Source organism: Macaca mulatta, chromosome 2, assembly GCF_049350105.2.
Source record: "Macaca mulatta isolate MMU2019108-1 chromosome 2, T2T-MMU8v2.0, whole genome shotgun sequence".
NCBI classification, from domain to species: domain Eukaryota; kingdom Metazoa; phylum Chordata; class Mammalia; order Primates; family Cercopithecidae; genus Macaca; species Macaca mulatta.
This window is the reverse complement of record NC_133407.1, coordinates 102025151-102046147: the sequence shown is the minus strand read 5'-3', so window position 1 is coordinate 102046147 and position 20997 is coordinate 102025151. Positions and strand designations below refer to the sequence as shown.

Genomic DNA, 20997 nt, shown 5'->3' with positions numbered 1-20997 from the left:
CAGACTCCAGGTGGACGTTGAGCTGGGTCTTCTAGGAGGCCAGGATCCGGCCAGCTCTTGCGTCCGGTCCTCCCCTAGGACCCCGCACGCCCAGTCCCAGCGCCGCCCCGCCCAACCTCCCTTTGTTCCCCCCAGGCCCCGCCCTCTCCGCGCAGCTCGCTCCCCATTGGTCGGGGGGCGGGCCCTGGGCGACCGGCACCGCTGGGGGCGGGGCGGCGGGCGGGACGGTGTGCACCTGCGCGGTGTGTTTCCCGGCCGGGGCCCCGCGCCAGGTGCAGCTCCTTGATCCGAGCCGGATCCTGAGCGGGGAACACGGGCTGAAGCGGCGGCGGCGGCCCCGCCCCGGGGCTCCATTGTTGAGGCTGCGGCGGCTCTGTCGGCTGCTCAGCTGCGCTCCAGTCGGCCCAGGCGCCGCGGCGAGGAGCTAGCGCTGCGAGGCGGCGGCTTGAGGTGAGACGGCGGGACGGGCGACGGGGTCTCCGGACCGGGCGGGGGTCTCTGCCCCGGGCGTGGCGGCTCCAAGCTGGGCTCCGCAGGGTCCGAGGTCGGGATCCGGGGTCCTTGCGCCTGGGCTTTGTCTCGGGCTCGGGTGGCACCGGGGGCTTCGCGCCTGCTGCGATACCGGGTGGGCCCGCGCGGGGGTCCTGGTCGCCCTGCGGGTGGGGGCCGGTCCCTACTGCTCCTCGGCTCCCCGCGTCTGTCGCGGAGGGGGCTGCATGGACCCGGGCGCTGGCTTCTGCCCGGTCCCCCGCGGCGTGGCTGGTCCCCGCGTACGGCAGAGGGGGCCCTGCGAGGTCCCACTCGTGGGGCGGGGCCGGGTCACCGCGAGTGGGAGACTCCGCCGCCCTCCCTGCCCTCCCTGGCAGCGAGACTGCTTCGCCAGACTCACCGAGGGGACTGCGCGAACCTTCGGACGAGGGAGTCCGTGACTCAGGGTGGGGGCTCTTTCCCGGCCCCGCATGACGGCTTCCTGAGTGTTTTGTCACCTATATAGGTGGCTGCGTGGACCCGCGCGCGTGGGTCCTGGCCGCCCTGCTAGTGGGGCTGCGCGCCGCTCCGTGGCTCGTCTGGGTCGACCCCGCCTGGGACGCGCGTGTAGTGGGGGTCCGTGCGCGGGGGGCGCGGTTGGTGGGGGCGCACTGCCCCCGCCCCATGGTTTATCCTCTCACTTGCCTGGCGGGAGGAAGCGAGAGGCGCGGGCCCAGAGCTGTCGCGCAGCGGCCACACAGACCGCACTGACCTCTGCCCTGGCTGGCGGGTCCCGGGGGGCGAGGGGCTGTCACCGCGCGTCCCACCGCCGCGCTTCCTGCTCTGGCCCCGGGCTAGGCTCTGATTGGAGGGAGCAGGGCCCTTCTGCCCCGCGCTTCTTGATTTCTTCCGTTAGTAATGGTAAGGAAAAAAAATCTGGAAAGCCAGATTGAACTTTGTAGCTCTCAGCGCTTGGAGAGTGGAAGAAACTCTCCCAAGAATTTGGCGGGCTGGAAAATGCGTTTCAAGCAGGAGCATCCACACCCACGGAATGAGGCCAAGGCAGTTACAGTTAGAGGTCAGATTTATGAGGGGAGAGCCAGGGTGAGGTCCGTGGGTGGGGAGACCTGATGCTGCCCCTCAGACGTGTATTTCTCAGACACCAAAGAAAGTGGAATCACTCCTTAGTGAATGCTTTCATCAAACTTTTGAAAAACCTGTAATGTCCCAGGAAGGAAAATCGAACTGGACAGTTTTCCCCTTTTAAGAGTGTTAAACGTCCCGGAGACAAACAGCAGAAGGCTCAAGGAGTCCAAATACTCAACCTGAAGTTCTTTCTGAACAAAAGATGGTGTATAAGTAACAGGCATAGGAGACAAAACTGAACTAATGACCGCAGCTGTGGCTCCTAGCCCTGTAGCATGTCATGCAGGCCCTTTTGCCTTCTCTGCCCTCCGCTGTCCCAGACCCCAAGGCTACCGCGCACCTCCAGTCATCAGCTCCTGCCGACCCATTGCTATGAACTCTGTTTCTGTGGCTCCCTTCTCTCTGAAGTTTTGCTTGTTCTCCTGAAGTCCTGGTCTTTAAGAGCTTATGATCTGCAGGGACAGATTGGCTTTGGGTAGTACAAGTTAACTGTAGCACAGCTTGAAAAATGCTCTGATAGAGGTGCGCAGGCAGTTTGTGCATGCTGGTAAATGCGAGGTCCTTTTTCAATACCATGAATCCAACTATTCATGCTCTTTTAAATCTGCAATTCTTTGACTCTCCAGAGGGTTTTTAGATTAATTTTTTTTCTATTACTTCCTAGTGTTTGTTGCATAGTTCAGAGTACTTGATTAAAACTTACCAGGTCGGCCGGGTGCGGTGGCTCACGCCTGTAATCCGAGGACTTTGGGAGGTCTAGGCAGGCGGATCACTTGAGGTCAGGAGTTCGAGACCAACCTGGCCAACATGGTGAAACCCTGTCTCTACTAAAAATACAAAAATTAGTTGGGCGTGGTGGTGGGCGCCTGTAATCGCAGCTCCTCAGGAGGCTGAGGCAGGAGAATAGCTTGAACCCAGGAGGCGGAGGTTGCAGTGAGTGAAATGGCTCCACTGCACTCCAGCCTGGGCCATAGAGTGAGACTTCCTCTCAAAACAAAAACAAAAACAATGTACTGGGTCTACCTCCGGCTCTGGAATTCTCCTGGAAGGCCTTCTCTTCTGGGCTTCATTTTTCTCACTTTTGAGGATCATAAACTACATAATTTCCAAGAATTTTTGCCCCACACCTTTAATTCTTTCAAGCAAATATAGCAGAGAAAAATTCTCTTCCCCGCAATGGTGTAAATAATGGAGGCCTTTGAAAATGCGGATTCTAAAGTGGAAGTTCTTTTTCTTCTTCCCCTTTGTTTCCTTTTAAACGAGTTTAGTTACATGAGTATATACTTTATCTCAGAGTTGAGGACAAGTATCTATGATGAAAGCTTAAGCAGCTTTTTGGCAATATCTTGCATATTCTTCACAATTGTGTTTTATGTGTAGCATCTTCCCTATATCCAGTTGGTTTGTTTTTTTTCTCATTAATGGAGTTGTTGAGCTCAGACCTTTTCAGGAGCAGTTTGTTGATCTTTTAAGTGTCATGTGAAATACGTTCCAATTTAACTTTTTTTTTTTTTGGTGAGTAAAATGGGAGTAAATGGAAATTTGAGAGTGCCTTGAGTAGATGTACTTGGCTTTGTGTAATGGTTTGAAGCATAGTTTAAAATTACCACTTGTGGCCGGGTGTGGTAGCTCACACCTGTAATCCCAACACTTTGGGAGGGCAAGGCAGGCAGATCACGAGGTTAGAAGATGGAGACCATCCTGGCTAACACGGTGAAACCCCGTCTCCACTAAAATAACAAAAAATTAGCTGAATGTGGTGGCACACACCTGTAGTCTCAGCTACTCGGGAGGCTGAGGCAGGAGAATCACTTGAACCCGGGAGGTGGAGCTTGCAGTGAGCCGAGGTTGCACCACTGCACTCCAGCCTGGGTGACAGAGTGAGACTCCATCTCAAAAAAAAAAAAAAAAAAAAAAAAAAAAAAAAAAAAACCACTTATAAAAAATTGCATCACATGTTGAATGACCTATAAAGGAGTTACAATTCTAAGGAATATGGTAATTAATTCTTTAAAATAGTCAGGCCGGGTGCTGTGGTTTATACCTGTAATGCCAGCGCTTTAGGAGGCTAAGGTGCGAGGATCACTTGAGCCCAAGATTAGAAGCTGCAGTGAGCTGTAATCATACCACTGCACTCCTGTCTGTGTGACGGAGTGAAACCCTTTGTCTAAAAGATAAAAAGGTAAATAAATAATTTAAAAATAAAATACTAAGCTCCTTTCCAATTTATCTGTTTGGTAAGGTGGGAATTTGATGTGCTTGAGTTTCTTAAAACCATGTGTCTTTGTAGAAAGGAGACACAATTTTCTCTGCTATTCCTAGGTATTTGGATGATTATAGGGATTAAAAATAGCCATTTGGTCAAGTCTTGAGCTACTGAATTACAATTATTGCTTCACTCAGTAGGATTTTGCCTTTATTTTGATTTGCATTCTTATCTTAGTTTAGGAAAAGATCTTTGCTATATGCCCCATGCACTTTGTTCTTTTGGGGAATCTGATCTTAGGAGAGGGCTTCAAAACACGACCAGATTTTCTTTATGGTTTTCTAGATTTTATTAATGTCTTAATAAAACTTAACTAGTTAATGCTGCTTCTGTGTCAAAGTATTTTTCATTTAGAGTAGGCTTGATTTTTATATGCATTAAATGAAAGGAAGTCTCTCACGGAAGGGGACACAAGGGTATGGAGAAGACAGAGGGTGTGTGTGTGTATATATATATATATATATTTTTTTTTTTTTTTTTTTTTTGGAGACGGAGTTTTGCTCTGTTGCCCAGGCTGGAGTGCAGTGGCAGGATCTCGGCTCACTGTAAGCTCCGCCACCTGGGTTCACTCCATTCTCCTACCGCAGCCTGCCACCATGCCCGGCTAATTTTTTGTATTTTTAGTAGAAACAGGATTTCACTGTGCTAGGCAGGATGGTCTCCAACTCCTGACTTCGTGATCTGCCCGCCTCGGCCTTCCAGAGTGCTGGGGATTACAGGTGTGAGCCACTGCGCCTGGCCGACAGAGGATGTATTTTTGAGCTCTACATTTCAGAGTTCTTTTCTCTAGCCCTGGCCTGGGTCCCAAACAGGGAACTTAATTCACTCTATCACTGAAGTATACTCTTGCTTTGATGCCATTGGTATGTTGTCCTAGAGATTTGCTGTGGCTGCTAGGAGTGTTTCAGAGTTAAGAACTGATGCAACCTCTCTTTTGTCAGTTTGAGTCTATAAACCATCTTGTTTCCTTTAGCGTTATCTCCCTGGAACTGGAAGGTCAGAGATGAAGTTTTCTTAGATTATAAGTCTCAGTCTTTGCTATCTACCTTCGTCTGTCTCCCATGTCACCTGCTGTTTTTTTTTCCCCCTGTTTTTCATTTTAATGTTTTTATTGGATAGGTGTCTATTATTGCAGCCTACTTCAAAACATCTTTGGATATTGACAGGATATAAGTATGAATAATATGTAAAAGATAACTTATTCTAGTTCTTTTGAGCAGAGGATTTGGTTTCGATATGTGGCCCTATTAAAGCTTTTGTTAAGTCCAAGTACTTTCTGAACTTCAGTTCCCTTACCTGTAAAATGGAGTTAGTTGTTAGTAATACCTGTTCTGCCTAACTCAGGAGATTGTTTTGAGGATCAAACGAAATTATGAATGTAATGGAATTTTGTAAATTTTAAATGAAATATTGTATTACCTAAGATTTTTTTTTTTAAACGACGTATTAAGAATGGAATGAATCTGGGTTTTCCTTTGAAATCCCAAATGTTTAATGTACAGAGAAGTTTTAATGTGTCTGTTGGGGAGCTTCATTAGGATTGTTTTCTATCTTTAATTGGCCAGTATTGTTTTATATGTTAGCATTTTTGGGGAACATCAAAATTTGTGTTTCAGTTATCATTAATATTTTACAAAGTTATTGAATGTGCATGATTTAGCCTTTAACAATCTCTTCAATTATTTACATTCCCATGTAAAAAATGCAGTAATGAACGTCCATGTACATAACATTCCCATGGTTCAATGAAGCATAATTTCTTGACATCTCAGTTTCTAAGTGCCCTGTGTTGAGGTTGGGAAAGCTAAAGGGCAGTCAGAGGTCAAGGTCAGCAAAGCGTCACCTTTGACGTTTGAAATCCAGCAGCAGGTATCACAGTGAACCCCATTCCAGCATCCAGGAAGTTTCTCTGCCCTGCCTCTCCTCCAGCCACCTCAGAATCTGTGTCTGCGGTGTTGGTCCTGCTTTCCTGTCTCTCCTCTGCCTTTTCTTTCTCTTCACCAACTTCTACCGAGTGCCTCTGATGTCTCAGACAGTGGCAGTAGGAGTACAAAGGCTAATAAACCCGGCCCTGGTCCTCAAAGAATTTATGTTTTCTGTGCAGATATTAAGTGACACTGCCATATATAGTGTTGACAAACATTGATACAGATTTCCTGTGAAGTGCAGAAGCACCATCCTAGAAGCAGAGATGCAGAGGCAACACTGGTGACTCACATGGAGAGCTGGAGTTCTTGGTCTAGTGGGATAAACTGACCTGGACATCATTTCAGTGCAGCGGAGTGAGTGCTGGGATGGGCTCCCTTGGGGCATCTGGGGCTGGGTTTGTCTGGTGTTTAGTCTCCTGCCTGGTACTTAGAGTTTATCAGTAAGATGAGCGTTGGGAGGCTTCTAAGTGAAAAGAAAGGCAATCACTTACCTGAAACCTAAAATTTGTAGGTATTCTGGGCCATTTATAATTCACTGAATCTGTTTTGTCAGAACAAGTCTATCATTTATTGTTTTGGATGGAGTGTGGCCAGCCCTGCCTTGCGATGTAAGGAAATCAGGAAACGCTTGTCAGGTGTCAACACTGTGCCAGACACTCTTCTAGGGGTTTCCACGTGAATCACTGTATTCATTTCTGTTGCTGCTTTACCACATTTCCACAAATTTAGTGACTTAAAACAATTGAAATTGTATCATCTCACAGTTCTGTGGGGCAGAAGGCTGACGTGGATGTGACTGGGCAAAAATCACCATGTGGGCTGGGCTGCATTCCTCACTGGAGAATTGTTTCCAAGTGCTTTTGGCCAAATATAGTTCCCTGTGGTTGCAGGACTGAGGTGTCTGTTCCCTTGCTCTCCATCTGTTGGGAGCTGCCCTCAGCTCCTGAGGCCTCTATCTGGTCTTTGCACGTAATCCCATCAGCTCAAGACTAGGTAGGCCAGGGACCTGGTCAGGCTCTCCAGTTCCCCTGTGTGCATTTCTCTTCTTGCACTCGGAGAAAGTTCTATTCCCTATTTTAAAATATTTTTTTGAGATGGAATCTCGCACTGTTGCCCAGGCTGGAGTGCAGTAGCGTGATCTCAGCTCACTGCAACCTCTACCTCCTGAGTTCAAGTGATTCTCCTGCTTCAGCCTCCTGAGTAGCTGGGACTACAGTTGCCCGCGACGACACCCGACTAATTTTTGTATTTTTAGTAGAGATGGGTTTCACCATTTTAGCCAGGATGGTCTCCATCTCTTGATCTCGTGATCCGCCTGCCTTAGCCTTCCAAAGTGTGGAGATTACAGGTGTGAGCCACTGCGCCTGGCCAGTTCTATGCTCTTAGAGGCTCATGGGATTAGATTGGACCTCCCTGGATAGCCCAGGATACTCTTCCTAAGGCCTGTGGCAAAGCCCTTTTGCTGCACGACATAGTCACAGGTCTCGGGGGCTGGAATCTCCCACCACAGTTACTGATCCACTTACTACAGCAGCCTGGGAGGTGCTTTTTGTTGCCTCTGGTTAACAGATATCTTTTGTTTGTTTGTTTGTTTTGCAAATTGGCAGGAACATGAAGATCCTTTTTTTTTTTTTTGAGACGGAGTCTCATTCTCTTGCCCGGGCTGAAGTGCAGTGGTGCAGTCTTGGCTCACCACAACTTCCACCTCCCAGGTTCAAGCAGTTCTCCTGCCTCAGCCTCCTGAGTAGCTGGAACCACAGGCACGTACCACCAAGCCTGGCTAATTTTTGTATTTTTAGTACAGACGGGGTTTCAGTATGTTGGCCAGGCTGGTCACAAACTCCTGACCTCGTGATCCGCCCGCCTTGGCCTCCCAAAGTGCTGGGATTACAGGCGTGAGCGACCACACCCAGCCATGAAGATCCTTCTTAAATGAAAAAACCGTTCCTCTGACGTGATGTGAGGTTGTTGGTGAGACTGATAGCAGTGGAGACAGGTCCATCAGAAATGAAGCTAAACTTTGTTTTCTGGAGTATTTTGATGGCCTGCCCTGATCATGTAAGTTTTGCTAAGAAGTCATTAGAGTAATTCCTCTACTGGAAGAAACACCATATGGGGAATTTGGGACCTTCCCTTTTCAAGTTTTACACAAAGGACTCTTCATGGGCGAAAAGTACATGATTCCAGGTCCATTTCTAGAATGGAAACAGCTGCATCAACCCAACAGCGATTCACATTCCTGAGTTTGAGAGAATCTGATTGTTTCAAGGCTGAAGCCAAAAGCCCAATAAACAATGTTTGTACCTTTATTCGTAGTTAGGAATTAGGTGCATCCTGTGGTCAAGCAAACAACTGATGGTGGTCACCAAGTAGTTTAAAACCAAGTAGGACCTCATTTTATCATGTGGGTGTTTTTGATTTTCTTAACTAAGTTTTTATTTTCCTGTGCAATAAATTACAAACTCTGACTTGAAATGCATTTCCTTTAATAAACCAGAATCTAGGGCCGGGCGCGGTGGCTCACGCCTGTAATCCCAGACTTTGGGAGACCAAGGAGGGTGGATCACGAGGTCAGGAGATTGAGACCATCCTGGCTATGGTGAAACCCTGCCTCTACTAAAAATACAAAAAATTAGCCAGGCATGGTGGCGGGCACCTGTAGTCCCAGGTACTCGGGAGGCTGAGGCAGGAGAATGGCGTGAACCTGGGACGCAGACCTTGCAGTGAGCGGAGATCACGCCACTGCACTCCAGCCTGAATGACAAAGCAAGACTGTCTCAAAAAAAAAAAAAAAAAAAAAAAAAGAAAAGAAAAAAAAAAAGAAACCAGAATGTATAATCCTAAGGTTTTTAACCTTGCTTTCAGGACTTTGTGAAGTCCCCAAAATCCTGTGCAACAATTTTGTGTATCTGCATCCATGTGTGTTTATGGGGAGATGATTTATAGTTCTCCATACTTTTTCAAAGTGGTTGGATTCCAAAAAATTTTAGAATACACCACTTTGGCCTAGTGTAGTGGCTCACACCTGTAATCCCAGAACTTAGGGAGGCTGAGGCAGTAGGATCCACTGAGGTCAGCAATTTAAGACCAGCAACATAGCGAGACCTCCACCTCTACCAAAAAAAAAAAAAAGAGAGAAAGAATGCTGGGCATGGTGGTGCACACCTGTGGTTCTAGCTGCTCGAGAGGTTGATCACCTGATCCCAATAATTTGAGGCTGTAGTAAGTTAGAATTATACCACCGCACTCCAGCCCGGGCAACAGAGCAAGACCCTCTCTCAAACAAAAACAAAAACAAAAAACCATATCTCTTAATATACTATTGTTGTTGGTCAAGTATCAGATTTTGTTTAAAAACTAAATACTCTTTTTTTTTTTTTGAGATGGAGTCTCGCTCTGTCGCCCAGGCTGGAGTGCAGTGGCATAGTCTCAGCTCACTGCAAGCTCCGCCTCCTGGGTTCACACCATTCTCCTGCCTCAACCTCCTGAGTAGCTGGGACTACAGGCGCCTGCCACCACGCCTGGCTAGTATTTTGTATTTTTAGTAGAGACGGGGTTTCACCGTGTTAGCCAGGATGGTCTCGATCTCCTGACCTCGTGATCCGCCCACCTTGGCTTCCCAAAGTGCTGGGATTACAGGTAAATACTCATTTTTAGCAAAGTTGTACAGGCCTACAGCTCTAAGAGTCAGAAATTAACAAGGCTTAGGACAAAACCCAGCAATCCCCCACCTTACCCTTCTCCACTCTGATCCCTGCTCCTTGGAGGTTACTGTGTTTATGTTTTAGCTCGTTCTTCTAGATTGTGTGAAAGACAGGGAGGTGTCCTACTATGGAAGACAAGGATTCAGGCTGCTTACCTTCCCCGCTCCTCCTGTTGCCCACGTTTTTCTCCCCCATCCTCTCAGTATAATTATTGTGATAGTGAGGCCAGGCACGGTGGCTCGTGACTTATCCCAGATTTTTGGGAGGCCGAGGTGGGCAGATCACTTGAGGCCAGGAGTTGAAGGCCAGCCTGGCCAACACAGTGAAACTCCGTCTCTACTAAAAAATACAAAAATTAGTCAGTTGTAGTGTTGCACACCTGTAGTTCCAGCTACTCAGGAGGATGAGGCACAAGAATTGCTTGAACCTGAGAGGTGGAGGTTGCAGTGAGCTGAGATCGCACCATAAGCTGAGATTGCACCACTGCACTCCAACCTGGGCAACAGAGGTAGATTCTGTCTCAAAAAAATTATTTTGATAGTGGGATACATAGTATAATAGTGTATATATTTAGTATTCTTCCTGGTTTTTGGCCCACAGCTTCTAAAACCCTTGTAATTTCCTGAGTGATAGGAACATCATTGGTTATAATATTTGGTCTTAGGTTTCAATCCCTGACACAAGAGCTTCTAAGACTTTGGGAATCTCTGGGGTGATAGGAGTGTCTTTTGTATGATAATGAGATGACAGGGGGCTTCGGCCCCTAGACAGGTTCAGGATCAGGGCTGGTTGCCAGAAAGATGAGTCATGATTATAGAGTTGGACATGTCAGCCCCACACCTACCTCTGGGAGGGGAGACGAGACAGGCTGGAGATTGAGCTAGTCATGGGTAGCCAGTGACTTAATCATGTTGATGTTATTAAAACTCCATAAAACCCTCTAAATACTGGGTTTGGGGAGCTTCTGGTTTGGTGAACTCATTTGGTGCTGGGGAGGTGGCACTTCCAGGGACGGCATGGGAGCCCCGACCTCTCTGCCCCGTGGTGTGCCCTGTGCCTCTCTTGCATTTGGCTGTTCCCGTGTTCTCTTCTTTGTAATAAACCAATAAGAGTAAGTAAGTGCCAAGCACTTTGCGTCTGTCACCTCTCTTACTTTTTCAGCAACACTGTGTGGCAGATAATGTCCTCATTTTGCCGGTGACAAAATGAGACTGATGCATTGAGTAACTTGCTCAAGGTCACATAATAAGCGGAATTCAAGCTCTGACTCCAAAGCCTGTGCTTTTTTTTTTTTTTTTTTTTTTTTTTGAGACAGAGTCTCGCTCTGTCGCCCAGGCTGGAGTGCAGTGGCTGGATCTCAGCTCACTGCAAGCTCCACCTCCCGGGTTTACACCATTCTCCTGCCTCAGCCTCCCAAGTAGCTGGGACTACAGGCATCCGCCACCTCGCCCGGCTAGATTTTTGTATTTTTTAGTAGAGACGGGGTTTCACCGTGTTAGCCAGGATGATCTCGATCTCCTGACCTCGTGATCCCGCCGTCTCGGCCTCCCAAAGTGCTGGGATTACAGGCTTGAGCCACCGCGCCCGGCCCGAAGCCTGTGCTTTTAGCGAGCATGCTGCATACGTGGCCTCTTTATTTGTTAGGAGTTTCGGTGTCTCTAGGGCCTGACACCAAGTTGACCATTGTGGCCTAGAGCTGTTATAAGGGAGCTTTTAGCAGCCCTGCTGAGAACAGAGCCAGCACCTCCGGATTGGCAGGGCAGGGGCTGTTCCTGCTGGGAGCTGCAGGTCACTCCCTGTAGCCCTTGGCTGATCTTGCTCATCCACTCCCTCCCTCATTCAGTAGTTCCTGAGTGCCGCCTGTGTGGAGGAGAAGAAGGCAGCCTTGCAGCCCAGGTGGGGCCTGCAGGTACACAAAGGGAGAGGCAGCTGTGCACTGAGCTGGCTGTAGGCTGGGACAGCGTGGCTCCAGAGGTGGTGATAGAATGCTCTGGGACTGCAGAGGGAACACATGCTTGTGAAAGGGAGGAAGGGGCAGTCAAGTACTGCCTCCGCAGAGGAGGTGTACTTGAGTTGGACTTTGAGGGAGGAGTTGGATTTCCACAGTGGAACCGAGCAGCTGAGGCTTTCTCAGCAGCTGAAGATTACAGCCAGCCAGCCTCAAATGTTCAGTTTTTCCTGAATTCCCTTTTTTTAAGAGAGTGCAGTAAGTTTTCAACAGAGATAAAGCAGTCACCTCCATGTCATTCATGTTCTGCAAATCCTACGTGTAGTTTTTGATGCTTAGCAGATGGGGGCAGCCTGGGCCATAAGAGAAGAGCCTGTGTGTCCACTTGTTTGGACATCAGTCAGGTGTGGCACAGGGCAGTGATCACTGCCTTTCCCTGAGGAACTCAGTTGTACTTTTATGTGGAGAGGACAAAGAAAGCTGTTGTACAGGGGGCAGGAGACATTTCACCTGCAAAGCAAGGCACAAAATACATAGTCTGTGCCCTGTATGAGAAACCTAGCAGAACTGTGTGCTGATTCCCACCCCTGCCTCCCCTTCTGAGAGCGAACCGTCCATTGTACCATGGTGGAAGGCATTTCTGAAGCCTCTGCAATCGGAGTGATCTGTTACTTGCCCATTGAGCCTTAGGGGCAGCAACCAGATGGTGTGGCTGAAACACAGGCCTTGGCCAGACGTGGTTGGTCATGTTGGTTCTGCCACTGATTGTGAATTACAAAACCTTGGAGAAGTCATTGTCTTTGTCTGTGCCTCTCATGTAAGATGGGGAACACTGTGGCCATTGCAGAAAAGCAGATAGGTGGAGCGAGTATGGAGTGCTTTGTGTGTGTCATACGGTGAATGAAATGGCACTGATTGACATTATTGATAGTAATAACAGGTTTAATTCAGGAATAAAATTGGTAAAGTAGGCCAGGTGCGGTGATTTACGCCTGTATTCCCAGCACTTTGGGAGGCCAAGGCGGGCGGATCATGAGGTCAGGAGTTTGAGACCAGCCTGGCCAATGTGATGAAACCCCATCTTTACTAAAAATACAAAAATTAGCTGGGTGTGGTGGTAGTCCTGGGTGTGCCTGTAGTCCCAGCTACTTGAGAGGCTGAAGCAGGAGAATCGTTTGAACCCGGGAGGTGGAGGTTACAGTGAGCCGAGATGGTGTCACTGCACTCCAGCCTGGGCTAGAGAGTGAAACTCCATCTCAAAAAAAAAAAAAAAAAGCCTGGTAAAGTATTTTACCCAGCCTAGGTACATGTGGTAGAGCTGAATGAAAGCTTAGAAAAAGATGACTTGAGAACTAGCCCAGCAGAGGAATCAGGTGGGATGTGTTGTTACTGAGTAAGTGAAATTTGCACCTGCTTTCTCCCAGGCCTCGCTGAGTTGTGTACAACAGAGAGCTCAGGTGTTGGGGGCAGTTGACCGGTTGAAGAATGCATTGCTATTATGTGAGGAACATTGGGCTTTGAAAAAGCAGAACTGGATCCACGTTCTTGCCTGGTAACTCTAACTATCATCTAGTTTGTAAAGGGGTATACAGTTCACTGAAAAATTCTTATGACAGTGGAGAAAGGATTGGGGCATCTGCATTGGTGTGTGTAATATAGGTCATATGAAAGAGCATTTAGGCTGGAGGGAGACTTTTCATCTCTATAACTTTACTTTCACAGGACAATTCCATCATGATTTGAAGATTTTTGAGTCAAAACTACATTGTTCTGCTATGTGTTTGGGGGCAAATTTATACATACAATTTGCTTAAATATTTCAGATGATACAAGAATATATGTGTAGCATAAAAAGCTGAAACTTGCATTTCCCCTTCTCTAGAAGTAACCATTGTGAATAGTTAAGTCTGTATTCCGCTATTTTGTGTATTATAAATACACTGTGAATATATGAGTCTATATATACATATATGTTACAGAAACACATTTGTAGAGATGGAATATTGCTGTGTTGCCCATGCTAGTCTCAAACTCCTGGGCTCAAGTGATCCTCTCGCCTCAGCCTCCCAAAGTTTTGGAATTACAGGCGTGAGCCACCGCGCCTGGCCTGGATGAGTATATTTACTAATTGCTAAGTTACTCTGTTCATTACGTGTCTATTGAACTCCCCCATGTGCCAAGCATTGTTCTGAATACCTTATATGCACCAATTCACTTAATTTTTAGAGCAGCTCTATTATTGTGGCCCTTTTAGAGTGAGGAAACTGAACCACAGAGAGGCTGGGGACGTTGTCTAACATCACACAGCCAGTGCTGTTGGAATTGAGGTTGGAACCCAGACAGCTGGCTTCAGATCTCTTAGCTGTTATCATAGATGGCACACCCAAACCTTAGGGCCGCCTCCCAAGGCTTGCCTGAGCTCTGCCTGAGCTCTGCGAGAGCCGTGTATGTGAGGTTTCTTTCCTCTTTAAGAACACAAGTCTTGGAATTGTCCCAGACCGTGGTAGGACCTCTTGAGGACCAAAACACAGGGATTCTTCAAGCCTGCCCCAAGGCCAGATCTCTGATTTAGCTACTTGGAAGGCAGACGTGGAAGAGAGTAATTTTGCCAGAACAAAAAGTCAGGATGGCTGGGCTGACTCGGCCAGATGTGGTGGCTCATGCCTGTAATCCCAGCACTTTGGGAGGCCGAGGCAGGTGGATCACCTGAGGTCGGGAGTTCGAGAGCAGCCTGGCCAACAAGTTGAAACTCCATCTCTACTAAAAATATAAAAATTAGCTGGGCGTGGTGCTGGGCGCCTGTAACCCCAGCTACCAGGGAGGCTGAGGCAGGAGAATTGTTTGAACCCGGGAGGCAGAGGTGGCAGTGAGCTAAGATTGCACCACTGCAGTGCAGATTGGGTGACAGAGTGAGACTCCATCTCAAAAAAAAAAAGAGGGAAGGGGAATGGCTGGGCTGTCTCATCCTGGGGAAGAGGCCCTACAGCAGCCGTAGGACCTTGGCCACTTGGTTGGAAAAGAAGGAAGGAAAAGCTTCACCCATGGCGGTGACCTGGACTGCAGAAACCACACTAAACAGTCCACGTACTGGAGCCTGGCCACCCCATTTGCTTCTCTTCTCCTTGGGTAGAGGGTGTGGGGAGCTTTCTACCCTGGAGGCTGAGCAGTGCAGCTTCTAACCAGGGTAGGCATTTGTCTGTCCCTGGGAATACAGACAGCATTCTCGTAAGCAGCCCAAATACTCCTGAACAGCTTTTTGTAGGGTGGGACGGAGGGGGGCAGAGGGTCATTTTGACTCATAGGTACCTTTTCCACTTTCACGGCTGATAACTGTGTTACAGATTAAAGTTTCGTTTTTGATACTGAAGAGGGCTTAAGAGAGTGAGCTATTATGGCACATCTAAGTCTGCTAAAATAGAACCGCGGGGTAGTGTAGGAAAATCTCTTCTAAATTATGGATCATATATGGTGAACGTTAGAAGCCACGTGTACCTAAGTTGACAAATCAAAACATGGCTTGTCTTTGGGTGACCCAGGTAAGTCTGGATGCCACTGCGCCTTGTGTGAACACAGGATGCTGAGGTGTAGGGATCAACAGGCTTTTTCTGGACATCTTGCGCTTCTCCCTTGGGGTAAAGTGGGGCGGCAGTAGGAGCGCACAGCTGTTGGGCCCCTAATATTTGTCAGCTGTTTTACATGTGGGATTCCATTTAATGCAATCTTAGAGGTAAAATTATTTTATTGAAGATGAAGATAGAGGCTTAGAGAAGTTAAGAAAATTGTTAAAGTTCACGTCATTTTTTTTTTTTTTTTGAGACAGAGTTTTGCTCTTCTTGTCTAGGCTGGAATGCAATGGCATGATCTTGGCTCACCACAACCTCTGCTTCCCAAGTTCCAGTGATTCTCCTGCCTCAGCCTCCCGAGTAGCTGGGATGACAGGCATGAGCCACCACACCAGGCTGATTTCATATTTTTAGTAGGGACGGGATTTTTCCATGTTGGTTAGGCTGGTCTTGAACTCTCAACCTTGGGTGATCCGCCCAACTCGGCCTCCCAAAGTGCTGGGATTACAGGTGTGAGCCACCACGCCTGGCCAAGGCCATGTAATTTGTTAAGTGGAAAGATGAAGTACTTGATGAACTCAGAAGTTTGACTTCAAGACCCTTGATCTTTCCATAACACGTGGTTCCTTCCCTGGTTGGTGGGGAGTGACTGAAGAACTCAAGGAAGCTGTGTTTTGTGGAAAGAAGACCTGAGGGGTGTATGGTCTTTCCAGGCTTGGAATTGCCATGCTGGGCTTCTGAATTGTGTAGCTGGGCCATATAGAGAGAAGCCCCTCATTTAAGACTGATTATTTGGGGAAAATAAAGGAAGGCCGCCCACATGAGACAGGCAGAGATGACTTTCTCAGAGCTGCTGTGGCAAGGGAGTCGGCACCATCACTTGCGTGTGACAGAGACTGACATGCAAGTGAGTGGCAGATGAGGAGTGGGGAAGCTTCAGGATGGAAAAGAACGGCTCTCAGTGGAGGCTGTTGTGGGGGCTGGAGGCGGCTGTGCAGAAGTGGGGTGTCCTATGTGATTCGTTAGGGGCGTATTTGGCTTTCTTTGAATTATCCTAAATGGAAATAGGGGCCAAAATTAGGGTGGATGTCAGTTTTGAGTCAAGTCCTGGCCACGTGGGTCAGAATCATGGTTTAGTTTCTGGGTTGTGGAGAGAGAGCAGTTCGGCTTCCTGTCTGATGTGCTAGCCTGGCTGGCCTCCTGGCTGTTTACTGTAGATAGGGGATTGGTTTCCTGGGTGGGCAGCTACAGGTTGTGGTCTGAGTTCTGTCTTTATACATATGATCAGGCATGTTCTGTTTGTATATTCAGTCCCTCATTTTTCTTGTCAGTAAAAATATCAAATGACAAATTGGATACATTGGGAACTTTTTAGATGTCTGTGTCCCCTGGAGGAAGTTTTCACGTTCACATTTAATCAGAATGAATATAAACAATTGGGCCATTTATCTTGAAGTTGTAAAATAGGAAATCTTCAACAATACTACCTCAGCGCCATTGCCTGTCTGTCCATCGTTAGGGAATGTGTTTTTATCCCCCGCCGGCTCATCGTCCACCAGTTTGTGGTTGATCCACTTCTCTATACGTCTTGTCTTGTGTGCATCTCATTGTTTGCTAGTGTTAGCTTTCCCCTTGGTCAGTGTAGTTTATTTGTGTAGCCTCTGTTGGTAGGAAGCTATTTGTGGAATTTGTGAATGGAAGGGACCTTGGAGGTCTGCTAGGTCAGCCCAGTGATTTTCAAGATAAACGGAAATACAGGGAAATGTTCCAGCTTCTTTGGTGGCAAAACCAAGAATAGAAAGCAGTGTTCTTTGTGCCACAATGTCATTGGAAGACAACTCAAGGTGGCCCTAAAATGCAGAGTAACTTAACTTTCATTTATCTCTGCTTCTGACTCTTGTTATCAGACATTTTAAATTGACCTTAATGTGTTCGCAGAAATATGAAAAGTTCTGACTTGTTTACATATAAGGTACTTTGTCGCCTACTCATTTGGTTGTTTTTTTCAACAGGATTGAAAAGACATTGTTATAAACCGAATGTTTATGTCCCCTCCAGATTCTTGTACTGGAGCCCTAACTGCCAGTGTGATGGTATTAGGGGATAGGACCTTTGAGAGGTGATTAGGGTTAGATGAGGTCATGAGCGTGGGCCCTGGTCTGACAGGATTAGTGCCCTTAGAAGTAGAGAAACCAGGCCGGGTGTGGTGGCTCACACCTGTAATCTCAGCACTTTGGGAGGCCGAGGTGGGCAGATCACGACATCAGGAGATTGAGACCATCCTGAAACCGTTTCTACTAAAAATACAAAAATTAGTTGGGTGTGGTGGCACGTGCCTGTAATCCCAGCTACTCGGGAGGCTGAGTCAGGAGAGTTGCTTGAACCAGGGTGTCGGAAGTTGCAGTGAGCTGAGATTGTGTCACTGCACTCCAGCCTGGTGACAGAGTGAGACTCTGTCTCAAAAAAAAAAGAGAAAGCAGAGAGCTCCCACTGCCCTGGTGTGAGGAAACAAGAAGAAAGGTGGCTATCTGCAAGCCAGGAAGAGGTCCCTTTCCCAGAACTGAGTTGGCCGACACCTTGATCTTGAACTTCCAGCCTCCAGAGCTGGGAGAAATAAACTAATGTTTAAACCACACAGTTTTTACATTTTTTTATGGTATTTGCCTATAGTATTTTTATGGTGTTTTTTATGGTATTTGCCTATAGTATTATGGCCATCTGATTTGACTGATACAGAGATGGTTCCAGAATACTGTAGCCTGTATCTAAGTTGGTGATGCCATGAAAATAAATGTGGTAGTTTATTCCTTTATATAAAGATAGCGCTGTGAGCCAAGGGCCTTTGCTCATGTCTTAGTTGAGTCTTGTCTTCTTATAATAGCTTCCTAATTTCTCTTTTCCCCCTCTAATTTATATTATATATCTGGATTAAATCATATATGGTATGATTTTATACTTTATGTCTATACAAACTTTTAGTGATTTTATTTCATTTTATTTTTGAGACATGCCCTTGCTCTGTTGCTCAGGCTGGAATGCAGCAACAGAATCACAGCTCACGGTAACCCTAAATTCCTGGGCTCAAGTGATCCTCCCGCCTCAGCCTCCTGAGTAGCTGGGATTACAGGTGTGCTATCCTGCCTAGCTAATGTTTAAATTTTTTGTAAGGACAGAGTCTTGCTGTGTTGTCGAGAGTGGTTTCAAACTCCTGTCCTCAAGCAGTCTTCTCACCTCAGCCTCTCAAAGCACTGGATTACAGGCATGAGCCTCCACACCCACCCCAGTGATTTTTTGTTGTTAAGATCAAGGATGGGTTCCCTGGCTTGGCATTCAAGGCTCATGATCTGGGCGTGATATGCAAGTTGGGTTTCAGTGTTTCCGTTCCCGCCATCAGCCTTGCATTCCAACTTGTTGCCTAAGCCCTGTTCTGAAGCCCAGCCTGAGAGCTGCATTTAGAATTTATACCTTCTCATCTCTTCATCTTCTTTGCCTATGTTCTTATCTCCATCTGGGACATCGTCTTCACCTGTGTTCTTATTTCCGTCTGGGACATCGTCTTTACCTGTGTTCTTATTTCCGTCTGGGACATCGTCTTTACCTGTGTTCTTATTTCCGTCTGGGACATCGTCTTTACCTGTGTTCTTATTTCCGTCTGGGACATCGTCTTTGCCTGTGTTCTTATTTCCGTCTGGGACATCGTCTTTGCCTGTGTTCTTATCTCCACCTGGGACATCGTCTTCGCCTATGTTCTTATCTCCATCTGGGACATCATCTCCACACTTCTGCCTCTTTAAATCTTCTCCATCCTTCAAGACTTGAAATACTCACTTCCTTTACATGATCCCCGCTCTGACATCCAAGCTAGAATTAATCTTTCTTCCTTTGAACTCTGATAGTGATTAATGTTTTTCATCCTTTATGCAGCAGTCCTGTGTGTTAGATATTATTTCCCCAGTTTTTCATAGTTACTCTGAAAATATTTACTGTAGTCATATATTTTGAGTATGTAATATGAGCGACATTCAAAAGGTCCTGGAGAGTGAAAGGCAGTCCTACTCCCATCACTGCTCTGTGACCACTGTTGCCAGTTTTGTTTGTTTGCTTGTTTGTTTTTCCAAGATGGAGTCTTGCTCTGTCACCAGGCTGGCGTGATCTCAGCTCACTGCAACCTCCACCTCCTGGGTTCAAGCGATTCTCCTGCCTCAACCTCCTGAGTAGCTGGGATATGGGCGCGCGCCACCATGCCCAGATTATTTTTGTATTTTTAGTAGAGACAGGGTTTCACCGTGTTGGCCAGGATGGTCTGGATATCTTGGCCTCTTGATCCACCTGCCTCAGCCTCTCAAGGTGCTGGGATTACATGTGTGAGCGACTGCACCCAGCCTATGTATCTTCTTTTTAAAACACAGGTGTTGGCATAAGATAAACAGTGTTCTCCACCAGTTCCCCACTGGTAAATATTTAGGTTATTCCCAACCGTTTGGATTAATCAATGCTGAGTTGTACATAATTCTTGCATATTTGCATCAATATATTCATAGGATGCATTGCTAGGAATGGAATTGTGGGATCCAGGGTTCTGCACATTTTAAATGTTGATGGGTGTTGCTCAATTCCCTTCTGTTAGGGCCATACTGTTATCTCACTGTCAATGTGTAAGGGCGCCTATTTCTATTTCCTTGCCAACAGTTTCTTCTGACATCACACACACACATAAAAATAGTCCTTTGTTCCAAAAACATGGACATTTTACCTTTCTACTTAAAGTGTGCGCACACTGACTGAAGCTCTGTGTTGCAGTGATATGTGCTGCTAGGATTGTGGCTCTGTTTTGAATTTGCTAGCCAGGCTACGGCTTTCCAGTCAGGTATTTTTTGTTTTGTTCACGTTGTTGCTGCCGTTGGGCCGGGGTAACCTGTGTGAATTTCCCTCTACTGCCCAGCCAGATTTCCTTTCCAGTGGACGGGCTTAGTGTCTCATCCGGCAGTCCTGTTTCCTGGTGATCTGGGCCAAGTGTCTCATCCGGCTGTCCTGTTTCCTGGTGATCTGGGCTTAGTGTCTCATCCGGCAGTCCTGTTTCCTGGTGATCTGGGCTTAGTGTCTTATCCGGCAGCCCTGTTTCCTGGTGATCTGGGCTGAGTGGCTCCATGAGAAGTTGCACCCATCTTCTCCAGTAGTGCGTCTTTTCACAGCAAGCAAAACATTTTCACCATGTTTCTAGCAGGACAGGCACTAGCTCTTTTCTGGACATCAGGAGACCTGGCTTTGTTCTGGTTCAAGCAACAGCTGGTGAGTTACCAAAGACAAGTCGCATCTGGCCCCTGGTCCTTTGCTTTATAAGTAGAATCACAGTCCGAGTGGGCATCACTGCCCTGGTCTCTATGCGGTGCTGAGTGTTGTGGGGATGATGGCTAAGTGTCAGGATGCATTTCCACCACTAGGGGATTATAGGCCAGCCAAAGACACAGGAGGAAAGCTAACAGCCCTGGGCAGGTACACAGAACCAGAGGAGTTTGAAAGGGTGGTTCCAAGCTCCTTGGTGTGATTGATGTGATCACAATAAACATTTTATCTCTAAGTCTTGGGTCATTGGACCAACAGAAGAGAGAGCTGGTGTTGAGTTGTAGTGAGAGGTGCGTGGTTTGTGAGCCTGCTGAGCCTGGCTGGGACTCAATTCCATTGAGTCCCATTCCATTTTACCTTCTGTTTCCACCTTTTTCGTGCTCCTGCTTGTTTCTCCAGAAAAAAAATGCAATAAATTCCTTTCAAAAACTTTACAAAAGCCATAGATGCTTATTGAAAATAGTTCAAATGATTTGGAAGACAGAAAGATAGTGAGTGTTTTTCTCCTGTGTGTTTGGATGAATGTGTCTTTGGGGTAGTCACTATTAACACTGGGTGTATTTCCTTCCAGATCTTTTCCAGTGTACCTACAAATATACATGTACACATAGTAAAAAACAAAATAGTACCT

At 47.1% G+C, this 20997-nt stretch overlaps 1 protein-coding gene across 2 annotated transcripts in view; it reads left to right on the top strand.

Annotated features, from left to right (window-relative positions):
- Positions 1-265: 265 nt before the first annotated feature.
- Positions 266-20997, top strand: part of LOC114675835 (SH3 domain and tetratricopeptide repeat-containing protein 1-like) — a 56258-nt gene continuing 35526 nt past the window's right edge. For both annotated transcript variants that reach the window (XM_077994193.1, XM_077994195.1), the window contains exon 1: positions 266-450. The gene's annotated coding sequence lies outside the window, so the exon portion shown is untranslated. The remainder of the gene's footprint in view (positions 451-20997) is intronic.